Consider the following 17257-nt stretch of genomic DNA (forward strand, 5'->3'; position numbering starts at 1 on the left):
CCACCGTCCTCCAGCCAGAGCCCTGGCAGCTACTGAACTACTTACTTCCTATCCCCACAGATTTGCTGACTCTGGACATTTCACACAGATGGAATCGTATACTATGTAGCCTTTTGTATCTAACTTGTTTTATGTAGCATAATGTTTCCAAGGTTGTGTTGTGGCATGTATCAGTACGTCATTCCTCTTGGAGGCTGAATACTAGTCCATGATATGGCTATACTAAATTTTGTTTATCCATTTGTCAGCCACACAGGTGTCTAGATCAAAGTTTGATTTTTCCCAAATATTATTTTTCTTCTTCTTTTAAAAGAAAACCATTTTTGACTCTAAAGTAACATTATTTTCAAAGTCTACATATATTCACATTTCTGAAATAAAGTTTACTTAGAGCTTTGGCATACTGGTTTTTCAATACATTTCTGAACTTTATTTGCTGGTATTTTATGAAATGGGCTTCCTAAGTGGCAGTGGCAAAGGATCTGCCTGCCAATGCAGGAGACATAGGAGATATGAGTTTGATCCCTGCATCAGGAAGATTCCCTGGAGGAGGAAATGTATTCTTGCTTGTGTTCTTGTATTCCCAGTATTCTTGCTGGGGAAATCCCATGAACAGAGGAGCCTGGTGGGCTACACTCCATGGGATCTCAAAGAGTCCGACACGACTGAGTGACTGAGCATACACGCACATTTTATGAAATATTATCAAGGCTATAGAGTGAGGTTATGCTGACTACAAAGTCAATTTGTTGTTGTTCAGTCATTCAGTCCCTCAGTTGTATCTGACTCTTTGTGACCCCTTGAACTGCAGCACACCAAGCTTCCCTGTCCTTCACCATCTCCTGGAGTTTACTCAAACTTATGTCCATTGAGTCAGTGATGCCATCCAACCATCTCATTCTCTGTCATCCCCTTCTCCTCCTGCCTTCAATCTTTCCCAGCATCAGGGTCTTTTCTAATGAGTCTGCTTTAACATCAGGTGGCCAAAGTATTGGAGCTTCAGCTTCAACATCAGTTCTTCCAATGAATATTCAGGATTGATTTCCTTTAGGATTGATTGGTTTGATCTCCTTGCAGTCCAAGGGGCTCTCAAGAGTTCAAAATCATCAATTCTTCACACTTAGCTTTCTTTATGGTCCAACTCTCACATGCATACATGACAACTGGAAAAACCATAGCTTTGACTAGATGGGCTTTTGTCAGCAAAATAATGTCTCTGCTTTTTAATACACTGTCTAGGTTGGTCATAGCTTTCTTCCAAGGAGCAATCGTCTTAATTTCATGGCTGCAGTCACCATCCGCAGTGATTTTGGAGCCCAAGAAAATAGTCTGTCACTGTTTCCATTGTTTCCCCATCTATTTCCATGAAGTGATGGGGAAACAAAACCTATGCTCTAGAAAAAAATTTTTATTTAGCTAGGAATTATCTGTTGCTTGAAAGCTTAAAACAGTTTACCCATAAAACTTCAGGAATGTGGCACTTGAGTGCATTTTGAGTTTATTTCATTGGTAATAGTTCATATTTTGTACATTATTTTAAAAAGTCAGTTTTAGTGGTTTACACCATAGAGATGCGCATAGCATTTTCATAATTCTTTACAAACTCTGGTCAAATTTGCTGTTGTCCAGGAGCTTTGCAGCCCCTGTGCTGATTGAACTTGGGCCTCTGGGATCTGAGAGGTGAGTGACATGTGAGGCCGCCCTTCCTGTGGCACCAGTATCCTCTTAATATACAGAAAAGTTGACCCTCTTACCCTTATAGTACTTGAATGGCTTCATGTTACCTTTGGGTTAAAGCCCAACTTTTCTCATTCAGAGGCCATTTAAGCCCCTGCCAACCCCTCCAGGGGCTTCCCCTGTGGCTCACTGATAAGTAATTCTCCTGCAATGCAGGAGACTTGGGCTTGATCCCTGGGTTGGGAAGATCCCTTGGAGGAGGAAATGACAACCTACTCCAGTATTCTTGCCTGGGAAATCCCATGGACAGAGGAGCCTGGTGGGCCATAGTTCATGGGGTCACAAAAGAGTTGGATACAACTGAGTGACTAAACAACAGCAACCCCTCCAACCTCGTCCCCTGCCACTTGCCCTAACCCACTCAGAGAAACTCTCCTGGTAGTAAACTTCCTGCAGCTCCCCTGACATGTGCCCTTTCCTCCTCTGAGCCTTCATTCTGTTTTGCTTCCTCTAATTGGGTCCCCCAATTCCTCTAACTAACCCCCACCTTGACCCTGGGACTCTACTCAGAAGCCAACTCCTCCAAGATTTATGTAACTATGGGTTATGTGCCCCCATGTCTGTAGCTTTATAACTTCACCCCTCACTTAACATTCATTATTTTAATTGCCTGTTTAGCTGTTTGTGGTCATCCTTAGATTGGAAATGTCATGGGCAGAGAGAGTCAGTAGTACCCAGCTTTTATCCTAAGAACCTAGGTTAGGACCTGACACAAAGTCCATGGTATTGAAGGAATTAATGAACAAATCCAGATAAGCAAGTCTTGATCATGACTCTTATGCCTATAGCTAATCACTCAATAGCTAGGAATGCAGACAGTGGAGCCAGCCTTCTTGGGTTCACTCGCCAGCATCACCACTTGCTCTGTGTACCTCTCTGTGCCTCCAGTGGAAACCAGTGTTACTTCCTTTTCAGATGGATCTGAAAATTAGAGATAATGCATATGCAAAGCCACATTCTCGGTAAAAGCATTGTGTTACTATGATAAGGATCTCCAGTGCCAGGCAGTGGTCACTAAGTGAGAATGAAAACTTGGTTACTCAAGTCCACAAAGTAGCTCTTCAAGGCTTGAGGAAAAGAATGGTTCCGAATCTAATGGAGGCCGGTAGCATGATCTTCTCTATACAATATGCCCTCAGCACTTGATGGTTCAGAGTCCATATTCTGGTGTTCAAGGAGAAAAATCTATCAGATTAACTAGAATTATTATAAACAGTGCTATTGTAAGCCTATATAGTACTGTCCAGAATGTTAACACCAACGGACTGAGCTGCAAGGCACGCCAGGCAGTTACAAGAGTTCAGGACATAGGCCTACATTCTTGCAAGAACAATCCATGAAGCCACAAAGCTGAGAGAACTTGGTGTTTATGGTAGGGCGTTGCACATGCTCTGTGAAATGAGATGTACCCCAAGATGGGCAGCACTCAAGGAATTTTATCTGACTGGAATGTTCCCAGCTATCATTCTTTAAAAAGACAACTGATGTTGTATAATTCAAAGGCAGTTTCCCAGGTGTTCTTGGACTTGGGGCACTGAGAGCAGTGTGTGTGGTGGGGGTTGAGGGGGGGATGGGGTGGGAGTGGGTGTGGGAAACTGAGATCTTTCTAGAACTAGGAGCTTTCTTCTGCAAGGCTTTATAGCTTCTAAGGTTCCCAAACTGTCATATGAGTAAGACTTATTTTAAATGCCAACCACAAGTTGAGAATGCTCAGCCTCGATAAGCTCTCCTGAGATTCTGATGCAGGCACCTCCCAGTACATTTTGAGGAGCATTTCAGTGGAGTTCTATCACCGAGGGATGTACTTTAAAGATGTCAAGGACATTGGAGCAGAGGTGGTGGCCTTGGGCTCAGGAGGGTTGAGACTCCACTCTTAGGACATCGTTTTGTTGATCTCTAGGTGAAGTGGCCATGATATTGTGATTTATAATAAGAATATGACAATGAAAACCATATATTCAGTCTTCATCCCCATCCCTGGCACAGAGCTCCTAAAGCATTCCTTAAGGGATGAGAGTCATGAAAGTGTCTTTTGTTATATGAATGAGGTGACTTTTGGACCACCTCTAAATTGGGGGCTGGTTGTCAGGAGAACCTGTGATGAGAGAGCTGTCACTCATAGGCCCACCGCCATGACCTGGGGAAAGGGAGAGAGGCTGGAAGTTGAATCAGTTACCAATAGATGATGATGTAATCAATCATGTCTTTTTATTGAAGCCTCCATAAAAAGTCAAAAGGACAGAGCTCAAAGGCCTTCCTAGTTGATGAACACACGAGATCTAGGGAGAACAGCAGGCTCTGAGAGGGCATGGGAGCTCCATTGTTGCTGTTCAGTTGCTAAATGGACTGTGGCCCACCAGGCTTCTCTGTCCACGGGATTCTCCAGGCAAGAACACTGGAGTGGGTTGCCATGCCCTCCTCCTGGGGGAATCTTCCCAACCCAGGGATTGAACCTAGGTCTCTCACATTGCAGGCAGATTCTTTACAGTCTGAGCCACCAGGGAAGCCTAAGAATTCTGAAGTGGATAGCCCATCCCTTCTCCAGGGGATCTTCTTGACCCCGGAATTGAACTGGGGTCTCCTGCATTTCAGGCAGATTCTTTATCAGCTGAGCTACCAAGAAAGCCTCCAGAGAAAGCTAGAAAGAAAGTGAAAGTGAAAGCCACTCAGTCGTGTCCCAATTCTTTGCGACCCTATGGACTTAAACAGTCCACAGAATTCTCCAGGCCAGAGTACTGAAGTGGGTAGCCTTTCCTTTCTCTAGAAGATTTTCCCAACCCAGGGATCGAACCCAGGTCTCCTGCATTGCAGGCAGCTTCTTTACCAACGGAGCTATCAGGGAAGCCCAGAACTATCAGAAAGAGCTAAAAGTTCCTTATTTAACATCTAGGGGTAAGGATCCAGATCTGTCTGCCTTACCTCCTCTTCCCTGCTGTGATCACCTCTGGGGAGAACTGAGACCAAGGACTAGAAATCAGGTCTAGCTTTGTGTGGCTGAGAACAATGATCTCACCTCAAGCCACAACCTACTCAACTGAAGACTTCCGACTTCCTGTCCCAGTACTGCTGGCCCATGTTACAGTGGCAATCAATCCACTCTGCTTGAGAGATTCCAACAGCTGAGTTGCCAAATTATCAAGCGAGAGAGATTACAGACAAAGGGAACATGTCATTTTTAGGAAAGAGTCCAAACTGAATGGCCAGGAGATGGGGACAAGTAGAGGCAAAATTCATGGGTGACACAGAAGCAAAATTCAATTAGAACATAATGAGGGAAGAATCATAATGAGAACTTTTAAGAAGATAGAATTAGAGCATAAAAAAATGAAATTATGCAACTAAACAGCATGATTGCCAAATTGAGAACTTCAATGTAGATGTTAAAGAGAGTGATAACTTACGAAAACTAAATTAGTATTTGGTGTTGGGGGGAGGGGAGGGGGTTGTCCCAATAACCCAATACAAAAGAAAATAAAGCATACTAACTACTAAGAAAAATGCACAGATACAAGACATAAAGGACCAATCAGGTGGAGACTTAGTAGTCTAATAAGAGTTCCAGAAGGAGAAGATAGAAGAAAATTAAAGGAAAACTTGATTTTATTTATTGATTTATTTTTATTGGAGTATAGTTGCTTTTTTGGAGAAGGAAATGGCAACCCACTCCAGTGTTCTTGCCAGGAGAATCCCAGGGACAGGGGAGCCTGGTGGGCTCCCATCTATGGGGTTGCACAGAGTCGGACACGACTGAAGTGACTTAGCAGCAGCAGTAGCAGCAGTTGCTTTACAATTTTGTATTACTTTCTGTTGTACAGAAAAATGAGTCAGCTATGTGTTTACACATATTCCCTCTTTTGTGGATTTCCTTCCCATTTAGGTCACTCCAGGGAACTGAGTAGAGTTCCCTGTGCTATGCAGCATGTTCTCATTATTACTACAGGGAACTGAGTAGAGTTCCCTGTGCTATGCAGCATGTTCTCATTATTACTACAGGGAACTGAGTAGAGTTCCCTGTGCTATGCAGCATGTTCTTATTATTTATGTGTTTTATACATAGTATCAGTAGGGTGTATATGTCAATCCCAACCTCCCAGTTCACCCTACCACCTCTTCCCCCTTGATATCCATGCATTTGTTCTCTATGTCTGTGTCTCTATTTCTGCTTTGCACATAAGATTATCTATATCAAGAGCCAGCTCACTGAAAAAGACCCTGATGCTGGGAAAGACTGAAGGCAAAAGGAGAAGAGGGCAAGAGAGAATAAGATGGTTGGATGGCATCACCGACTTAATGGACATGAACTTGAGCAAACTCTGGGAGACAATGAAGGACAGGAAAGCCTGGTATGCTACAGTCCATGGGGTCACAAAGAGTCAGACATGACTTAGCAACTGAACAACAACAATACCATTTTTCTAGATTGCACATATATGCATTAATATACAATATTTGTTTTCCAAGAAAGCTTGATTGTTTAGATTTAACAATGAAATGAAACATTGTTTAGTGTTTAATGAAACGACACACTCCAGTGCTCAACTTTAAGGATTAATTTAACTCTGATCAACTGGAAAGAGCAAATTATTAGGGAAAAAAAAGAGAGACAGAGGACGTCGTTGGACTATCAACAATACTGGAGGCTCTTGAGAGACAAAAGGATGATATCAATAGGCTATTAGGGGGATAATGGATTATGATCTGAAAATCTTATATCCAGTCAAAATATTATTATATAAGGACAAAAAGAAGGCATTTTGGAATTGCATAGTGGCTTAGAAAGTCTGCACCCATGTACTCTGAGGAAAGTAGTTAACAAAGTTCCAAAGAAAACAATCCCAAACAAAAATCTCTGCATGGAAAATGACAAAGAATACCAAAAAGAAAAAGAAAAAAAGATGGTGATTAATGAACCTTGTATTGGTTATAATCTGAATGGACATTGCTAGCATGATGTTGAATACTACAAATTTTTTAATCAGATAAGAGCTACTTTACGAGAAATTACAATAGCCTTAGCTAAAATTCTAAGTTATCTCAAAACCTTGCAGTAGGAGCGTGAAAGGAGAAATTGGGGAAGTAAAAGCTGTTCCAAGCTTTGATGAGGTTTTTGAGTCTTGAAGGAGGGGCTGCAGCGACAAAAAAATAACCTGAACTTGCTCCTTAGGCATGAAAAGCCCTTTGTTCTTTTACCTAGGATTTCTTACTGGCAGTAGTCTCTCTCTCTCTCTCTCTCTCTTTTCTGTCTTTAATCTAGCTGTCTCCTTTCTTTACCTTCTGAGCTCTTCATCATTTTTTGTCCCTTCCCATCTTCATCCCAGTCTTTACATAGGCCAAATTAACTATAGATTTCAAACTTAGCTCCACACTCACCTCTGCCCATCCAAAGTCCACCAGGATAGCTGAACAAAAGGAACAATTTATCCTTTAGTCATAAAAAAGCCTAGCAGAAAATTTGTGATTATGATCTTCCTTTGGACAGCATCCACCCTCATTAGAAGGCTGTGCCTTTTTGAAGAACATTTCTCCCCATCAGCTCCAGAGTCCTGTAAGAAGTTGTATCAGGGACTTCCCTGGTTGTACAGTGGATAAGCATCCGCCTGCCACTGTAGGGGACATGGGTTTGATCCCTGGTCGGGGAAGATTCCACACGTCAACGGGCAACTAAGCCAGTGTACCACAACTACTGAAGCCCGTGGACCTAATAGAGTCTGTGATCCACAGCAAGAGAAGTCACTGCAATGAGAAACCTATGCATCGCAATGAAGAGTAGCCCCATCTCTTTGCAGCTAGAGAAAGCCTGCACACAGCAACAAAGACCCCAAAATCAATTAATTAATTAATTAAGGAAACAAAGAACGTGTGTCATCTTTCAGTGAAAAGCTATAGGGTTGAGAATAGGGATAAGCATGGAGGTGGGGACAATGAGATGATGCTGGAGATGTCAGCAGAGCAGAGCGTGCAGAGGTTTGAGAGCCTGGTTAAAGAGCTTGGGCTTTATTCTGAAGGCAGTGGGGAGCTGTTTCATGTGTTTGAAAGATATCCCTGGCTGCTGTCTGGAGATGAATGAGCTTGTAGACAGGATGAACTTGAAGGCAGAGAAGCTAGCAGGGAAGTTGCTTCTCTAATCCCAGTGAGGAATTCTATTTATTTACAGAAACCCTATACAGCCCTGTGACCCAAGTGTGGATAGAAGCTTTTCTTTTTTTCCTTTTGTACGGGTCAGATGGGAATGTATCACTTATAAGCTGCTAACTTTCTACAATGAGAATGCTTTTTTGTACCATGAAAACCCAGTCTCCCTTTTTTTTTTTTTTTTGCTCTTTATTTTACTTCTTTGGCTGCATTTGGTCTTCCTGTGTCACGTGGTATCTTTCGTAGTGGTGCTTGGGCTCCATAGACCCACAGCACGTGGGGTCTTAGTCCCCCATTCAGGGATTGAACCTGTGTCCCCTGCATTGCAAAATTCTTAACCATTGAACCACCAGGGAAGTCCCCCCAAGTCTGCCTTTAGAGGGTCTGACCCCCTAAGATCCCAGAAGGCTGACAGCCAAGAAAAGTCCATGTCAGGATCACAGCCACTTCATCTGACTCCCCAGCTTTACCAGAGTAATCCAGGGCATCACTCTCTAGTTGCTTCCATTGTATGGCTGGCTGCTCTCAGTGCTACTGACTTACTCTTCCTGTCTGGTCTCCTTCACACTCATGCATGTGATGGCCAGCTTGCATTCCCTGATGCTTCCTAACATTCAAAGTTTGATTCTGAAGCATATTAAATTCAAACCTTAGTTAAATTCAGAGCTTCATCAAGTCTATTGCAAAAGTTATGGCATTGACCAGAAAGAAGCTGGTGCCAAGAACTGACTTCGGGGAATTCATGTGACTCAGAGTATCCCAAATCCCCACTGAGCCTCTCTTGGCAGCTGATTCAGCTCCTCCTTTCCCCTAATACCTTCCCCTCCCTTCTCCCTCCTCCCCTTCCTCTTTCTCCTCCTCTCCTGTTGGGGAACCTACAGTGATCTTGCTATAGATATTTACTTTGCAAGAGGGAGCCAATTCTCTCCAGATCCTTATCATCTCTGATTGACTTCAGACTTATAATGAGAATTATAGCCTAGCATGTCCCCAGGGACCCAGAACCAGGAATAAGTTTAAGACATAAAAAGACTTTAAGTCTTTCCTAATTTATCAGCAAAACCTTGGAGAATGTATGTGAGATTAAGGGCTTGGCTAAGGAAAGAAAGACATAAATAAAGATTAGACTCTATTTTTCGATCTGGTATTCTTTCCAGAGATGTTGGATGAAAAGATAGCTCCAGCAGCTGGAGTGAATCTAATTGTTTTTCTCAGCTGGCAGACTGAGAACTGACTCAAAGATGGACCACATCAAATAAGCCAAGAAGTCAGAAATTCCAGGGTTTAATAGAGAGGAACAAATAGAAAGACTTAGGAAGATAGGGATTTAGGAGTGGATTTATCATAGGTGATTCAGTCTTCTTCCCAGTAGAGATCAAGAATATAGCCATTCCTCAGGATCTGCAGGGAACTGGTTCCCGGACACCCTCATCCCCACTCCTCAGGCCTTGGTGATACCAAAATCCACAGATGCTCAAATTTCTTATATAAAATGGCATAGTACACAGCTGGCCCTCTGTATCGCTGGATGTTGAACCCATATATGGAGCCCACTGTGCTCATATCACTGCAGATGGTAACTGCAGCCATGAAATTAAAAGACGCTTACTCCTTGGAAGGAAAGTTATGACCAACCTAGATAGAATATTCAAAAGCAGAGACATTACTTTGCCAATGAAGGTCCGTCTAGTCAAGGCTATGGTTTTTCCTGTCGTCATGTATGGATGTGAGAGTTGGACTGTGAAGAAAGCTGAGCGCCGAAGGAGATCCAACCAGTCCATTCTGAAGGAGATCAGCCCTGGGATTTCTTTGGAAGGAATGATGCTAAAGCTGAAACTCCAATACTTTGGCCACCTCATGTGAAGAGTTGACTCATTGGAAAAGACTCTGATGCTGGGAGGGATTGGGGGCAAGAGGAGAAGTGGACGACAGAGGATGAAATGGCTGGATGGCATCACTGACTTGATGGACGTGAGTCTGAGTGAACTCCAGGAGTTGTGATGGACAGGGAGGCCTGGCGTGCTGCGATTCATGGGGTCGCAAAGAGTCGGACACGACTGAGCAACTGATCTGATCTGATCTGATCTGTGCTCATATCACAGTACCATCCAAAAATACATCAGTTTAGAAGAGCTAGAAACTTTGAAAAGCACATACAGGCCAGGAATGCAGATGGGAGGAACTAGCTGTCCTGAAATCATCTCCTTGATTTCCAACAATGGTAATAAGAAAAGGGCAGGACAGTTAAGCAAGGCCAAGCATCAGACTTAACCCTCTGAGGCATGGTATGGATAATTATCATAATTGGCAAAAGTACTATGGTATCCAATTACCTAAACAGAAGATCCAGAAGTGAAACAAAGACAGCCAACCACAAGGTTTTACTTGATTTATGAACCACCACCATCACAAGCCCCTGGGGAAAGATAAAAGCGAACAGTCTGCTGGAAAGAGACCTTACTTGGGCTGCTACTATACAGAACGCCACTTCCTTCCTCAATCCCCAAGCCTGATTTATTTCAGAAACTCTGAACCCCTTAAATGAAAGGAAGGTTGCATACCCCTGACCAAAGACTCTGATAACGTGACAGGTTTGTACTGTGCCTCTCACTCTTCCCCTTCTCCAAAGAGACAGCTATTTATCAGGGTAAATGTACATTTAGGGAAAAAAACCCTCAACCCTTGGCTTTGAAATAAAGGTGAACTAGAATGTCACTATGGCTTACAAGTCAGTTGCAGGCTATGGTGTTTGAATTATAAATGCATTCGTTTTACTCAGCTTTACCATGGACACTACAAGATCCCAAACTCATCTTGAGGTTATGCATGTAGCTGGAATAGATAAATTCAATCACTGGCCTAATTTCCAATTTCCTCTGTCATGAAAGCTATTATGGTAAGAAAAGCAATTGAAGCCTTCAAGTAGTTGCTACATGGACATATAAAGTGAGACATAAATCTAATTTTAACTTTTCTAGTGGCCATATTTTTAAAAGACAAGAAGAAACGAGTGACATGACATTAACTTTAATAGGATATTTTATTTCACATGATATATCCAAAATACTATCATTGCAATATACATTTAATACAAAACTTCTTAATATACCTGTTTTTGTACTAAGTCTTTGTCAGGAAGCATTTAACAGGAGGCTTCCTGTGTGCTGTTTTGGATCTGTCAGGAATTCTGTTCCTTATTATTTCCTGAATATTTAGAAATTAAGAGGAGAGGCAAGCCTCTCCCGGGGGGCTGAGGAATCCAGGCATTTCCTTCATTAGTTTTTCTATACAGTGATAAGTACCCTCTTCCTTTTTATGAACCATATGGTAAAAGTGATTATTTACAACTCTCTCTCTTTCATATGGATGACCTCATGTTTCCTTGTAAGTTTTGATTTTATCTCTGCTGAAAATAGCTATCTTGTAAGACAGTATGAATACCTATACAATGTTGAATAAAACACCTTTGCTCCATCAGAGCTCTGGTCCCCGTGTCTTGCTTTCTCTCTCTCTCTCTCTGTCTCTCTTTTTCAGGCTGATCCCCTGGAGTGCAGAGGCTCTCTGAGTTCATTTTCCTGCCCAGGCTTCTAAGACACTCTCGAGAAGGTGCTCTGTGCCTTCACCCCATCAAGAGGGCGCCTGAGGCCTACGTGAACAGAGCAAGCCTCGTGCCAGGGGCTTTATTGGCTTTCTGTGTAAACAAAGGAATATCAGCCTCTTTCTCTCTCCTTGACTTTCTTATGAGTCAACTCTGGACCACCAGGTTCCGGTCCATTAAAGGACCTCAACAAGTCTTCAAAATATGATGCATATTTTTTTTTTACACTTACAGAATACTTCATTACAGACTATTACAGAATACTTCATTACAAACCACATTTCAAGTGCTCATGTGGCTAGTAGCTATGGTGTTAACACAGCATCAGAGCTTCCCCTCCCCACTGCAAGAATAACCCCAAAACAGTGCCTCATTCCTGGAAGAGTCTCAGAAATGCATGTGCAATGAAATCAAAAAAGGACTGAGAGTTGTGGGGATTATGGTTTTTATCATATCCCTTTTAACATATCTATTTTGTCTATGCAACTATCAGATAGATCTTGAAAAAATACAGGGGATTATTTTTTATTGTGACTCGTTTAAAATTGAAGTCTAGTTGATTTAAAATGTGTGAGTTTCAGGTGCACAGCAAAGTGATTCAATTATGCAAGTGCAAGTGCAAGTCACTCAGTCGTGTCCAACTCTCTGCGACCCCATGGACTGACTATACAGTCCATGGAATTCTCCAAGCAAGAATACTGGAGTGGGTAGCCTTTCCCTTCTCCAGGGGATCTTCCCAACCCAGGGATCAAACCCAGGTCTCCTGGATTGCACATGGATTCTTTACCAGCTGAGGCACTAGGGAAGCCCAAGAATACTGGAGTGGGTAGCCTATCCTTTTTCTAGCGGATCTTCCCAACCCAGGAATCAAACCAGGGTCTCCTGCATTGCAGGTGGATTCTTTGCTGACTGAGCTATCAGGGAATACATAAATATCTAGTTTTTTCAGATTCTTTCCCTTTATTGTTGTTCAGTCACTCGGTTGTGTCCAACTCTTTGCCCCGTGGACTACAGAACACCAGGCTTCCCTGTCCTTCACTATCTCCCAGAGTTTGCTCAAACTCATGTCCATTGAGTCGTTGATGCCACCCAACCCTCTCATCCTCTGTTGCCCTCTTCTTCTGACCTCAATCTTTCCCAGCATCAGGGTCTTTTCCAATGAGTTGGCTCTTCACATCAGTTAGCCAAAGTACTGGAGATTCAGCTTCAGCCCCAGTTCTTCCAGTGAATCTTCAGGGTTGATTTCCTTTAGAATTGACTGGTTTGATCTCCTTGCTGTCCAAGGGGCTCTCAAGAGTCTTCTCCAGCAGCACAACTGTTACAAAATAACCTCGGTGACAGAGGATTATTAAAACCTTAATTAGCTAGTGACTCAAATTGCACCTGCTGTCCCAGATGTGGCCTCTTTACTAGAGTAAACCAGTACAGTTCCTAACATCTGGTATGCAACTTTGGGACTTCCCTGATAGCTCAGTTGGTAAAGAATCTGCCTGCAATGCAGGAGACCCTGGTTCAATTCCTGGGTCAGGAAGATCCCCTGGAGACGGGATAAGCTACCCACTCCAATATTTTGGGCTTCCCTTGTGGCTCAGCTGGTAAAGAATCCAACCTGCAATGCAGGAGACCTGGGTTCAATCCCTGGGTTGGGAAGATCCCCTGGAGAAGGGAAAGGCTACCCTCTCCAGTATTCTGGCCTAGAGAATTCCATGGACAGTCCATGAGGTCTCAAAGAGTTGGACACGACTGAGCGACTTTCACTTTCAACTTTGGATGTAGTAACTATTCTGTCTATTCAAATAGGAAGAAAGTGTTAGTTGCAATTTTTTTTCACATGGCAGGAAAAGCTGTCCATCTCCACTGTCTTGCCTTGGGATTATGTCAACTCTGCATCTGGGCCACAATTTAGTCCATGCTTGACTTACTCCCTATTTCACATGACATCATGTTGGCTTCTTATGTTGATGACATCAAACTAACAAGACTTGGAAGCCAGCGTGTAGCAGATGCTCTAGATACTTTGACTAGTATCTAAAGTGAGAGTCTGTAGTTGTTGTTGCTTAGTCACCAAGTTGTGTCTGACTCTTTGCAATCCCATGGACTGTAGCCTGTCAGGCTCCTCTGTCCATGGGATTCTAGCAAGAATGCTAGAGTGGGTTTCCATTTCCTTCTCCAAAAGTGAGAGATGTAGCCACTGAAAAGTCAGGGGGCTGCCGCCTGATTAAAGTTTAAATTCCTCATAAAGTTCAGAAATTGGAATATTACTCTCAAAGGAAAAGTTGAGTGTAACTTGTAACTTATACTATTAAGAAAGAAGCACAGGCAGGAGGGCAGTAGTGTAGGGATAAATTAGGAACTTGGGATTAACAGATATACACTATATATAGAATTAGATAAACAAAAAGGACTGACTTACAGAACAGGGAACTATATTCAATGTCTTGCAATAACCTATAATGGAAAAGAACCTAAAAAAGAGATGACCAATAGATACCTGAATCACTTTGCTGTACACCTGAAACACCAATCAACTCTAAAGGTAAACGTGCATGCTCAGTCGTGTCCGACACTTTGAGATCCCATGGACTATAACCTGCCAGGCTTCTCTGTCCATGAAGTTTTCCAGGCAAGAGTACTGGAGTGGGTACTCATTCCCTTCTCCAGGGGATCTTCCCCATCCAGGGACAGAACCTGAGTCTCCTGCATTGCAGGCAAATTCTTTATGGTCTGAACCACTATACTTCAGTTTAAAAAAAAAGAAACACATTACTTCTTTAGATTTTAGAGGTGCTATGTACCACATTTAAACATGCTATATCCTTTTACTGCATGACCCAAAAGGCTTTCGGGATTGAGCTAGACTCAGAGTAAAGAGAATACTCCCCAGCTGTTTTTTGTTGAGGTCTTTTAATGTACTGGAACTAGTGGTCTGGAGTCGACTGATAAGAAAGTAGAGAAGAGAGAAAGAGGTTGATATTCCTTGGTTTATGCAGAAAGCCAATAAAGCCCCTGGCACGAGGCTTGCTCTGTTCATGGAGGCCTCAGGCGCCCTCTCGATGGGGTGAAGGTGCAGAGCCTTCTTGAGAGGGTCTTAGAAGCCCGGGCAGGAAAGTGAACTCAGAGCCTCTGCGCTCCAGAGGATCAGCCTGAAAAAGAGAGAGAGAAAGACAGGGGGACCAGAGCTCTGATGGAGCAAAGGTGTTTTAATCAACATGGTGTGGGCATATATACTGTAGTTATTCTCAGCAAAGATAAAGATTAAAATTCCAGAATTATAAAACATAGGTGATCCATATTAAAGAGAGAGAGAGGGTTGCAAACAATCACTTTTACCGTATGGTTCACAAGAAGGAAGAGAGTACTTATCACCGTACAGAAAAACTAATGAAGGAAATGCCTGGATCCCTCAACCCCCGGGAGAGGCTTGCCTCTCCTCTTAATTCCTGAATATTCAGGAATTAATAAGGAACAGAATTCCTGACAGATCCAAAACAGCACACAGGAAGCCTCCTGTTAAATGCTTCCTGACAGTTTTTTTAACACTTTACACTTAGGATTCCTGTAGATCCAGTGATGTCTGATGTCAGCGTGTAGGTCCAAGATGCTGTATGGCATCTGTGGCAAACCTCAGTGAAGAAGTGCAACAGAGTCCCCTGGGTTTCGAAGAAAAGCCACGTACTCTTTGGCATGTAACTATCTTCCTTTTGAGAGGGAGTCTGGGCTTGTTATTGCTACATGGTGATTGGATTCCTGTCAGTGGATAGCAAGAATTCATGAAACATGCACCATCTCTTGTGGACTGGATGTTTTCTGACCCACCAAGTCAGAAAGTCAAGCATACTTAAGAACACCTCATCAGAATGACCCAAAGGCTTGAACAAATTACAGATGCAGATAGCTCAAATTCTCAATGTGCCTCTGTCTCACTGCCACCTCTTCCTTGACACATACCTATGATCTCATACAGAGTTTTGGTTTGTTTTTTTTTAATAACCAGTCAGCCTCGTTTAAGCTGCAGTTTTGAGTGAAAAACCACAGAAATCAAAATACACACAAATATAGATTTAGATCACCACAGCTAGTATAGGAGCAATCAGTCAATATGCTAACTGAGGGCAAAGGAGCCTGGGGTAGATGACGGAGGAAAGAAGACATATAAATACCAATTCTGACCATTTGACCAGTTCTGGTGGGGAGGTGGTAGTGGTTTAGTTGCAAAGTCATTTCCATCTCTTGGGCCACAATGGACTGTAGCCTGCCAGGCTCCTCTGTCCATGGGATTTCCCAGGCAAGCATACTGGAATGAGTTGCCGTTTCCTTCTCCAGGGCATCTTCCCCACCCAAGGATCTAACTCGGGTCTCCTGCACTGCAGGCAGTCTCCTGCATTGGAGAGAATTCTTTACCAGCTGAGCCACCTGGAAAGCCTGTGGTGGGGAGGAGGCTATAACGTGTACTTGTATTTTTTCCCTGATGTGTCATAACTAATTAACCTTTCCCCTCTTTTCCCCTCTCTTACTAACTTATATGGAGGGGTATAGTGCCGTGGTTATCTTTACAATGTAGTCTGTAGGTTATAGGATATGAGACAGAACACAGATAGAGCTAGCAAAAGGATGTGCATCACCCGTAAATCCTGGGCTTGAAACTGCATGCCCTAACTAACGAGACCTTGACTTGTCTCCTTTTCTGGACAGTGTATATACCTGTTTTTATTTGAGGAGTAGTTGGATTATCTCTGGCAGGAAAGTTTTTATTGGTAAGCTTAAGAATAATAGATGGTCTGTGCTGATGGTGGGCAAACAAAGGATTGGCTATGCTGTAGATATTTTGTCAAATTTTGTAGCTGCCCTTTAAATTTTTGAGCAGCCTTGGTATATTTTAGAAATTTACTACCTTATAGAGCTTGTCTGGTGACTCAGGGGTAAAAGAATCCGCCTGCAATGCAGGAGAAACATGCAGGAGAAGCAGGTTCAATCCCTGGGTCAGGAAGATCCCCAGAAGGAAGACATGGCAACCCACTCCAGTATTCTCCACTGAAAATCCCATGGACAGAGGAGTCTGGAGGGCTACAGTCCATGGGGTCACAAAGAGTCAGACAAGACTGAGCAACTAATCAATAAGAATAAAAAACACCTTAAAAGTTCCACTCCCTACCCCTAAGATGAAAGCCCCAAAGGCCCTCTGCCGCAGCTTTTCTGGCAATTGTGGCATAAAGAGGGCTTCCTTGATAGCTCAGCTGGTAAAGAATCCACCTACAATGCAGGAGACCTGGGTTTGATCCCTGAGCTGGGAAGATCCCCTGGAGACGGGAAAGGCTACCCACTCCAGTATTCTGGCCTAGAGAATTCCATGGACTGTATAGTCACAAAAAGTCAGACACGCATAACCCAGACTCTACCAAGTAGGCTTATCCATGGAGATATTGATTTCAAGTGCCCAATATAAGGACGTAGTAGTGCACGTTTTTTTTTTTTTTTCTCTCTCAGCAAAGTAACAAGACTTTTTAGAACTAACACCCAAAAAAGATGTCCTTTTCATTATAGGGGACTGGAATGCAAAAGTAGGAAGTCAAGAAACACCTGGAGTAACAGGAAAATTTGGCCTTGGAGTACAGAATGAAGCAAGGCAAAGGCTAATAGAGTTTTGCCAAGAGAATGCACTGGTCATAGCAAACACCCTCTTCCAACAACACAAGAGAAGACTCTACACATGGACATCACCAGATGGTCAACACCGAAATCAGATCGATTATATTCTTTGCAGCCAAAGATGGAGACGCTCTATACAGTCAG

This window comes from Bos taurus, chromosome 8 (assembly GCF_002263795.3).
Source record: "Bos taurus isolate L1 Dominette 01449 registration number 42190680 breed Hereford chromosome 8, ARS-UCD2.0, whole genome shotgun sequence".
NCBI classification, from domain to species: Eukaryota; Metazoa; Chordata; class Mammalia; order Artiodactyla; family Bovidae; genus Bos; species Bos taurus.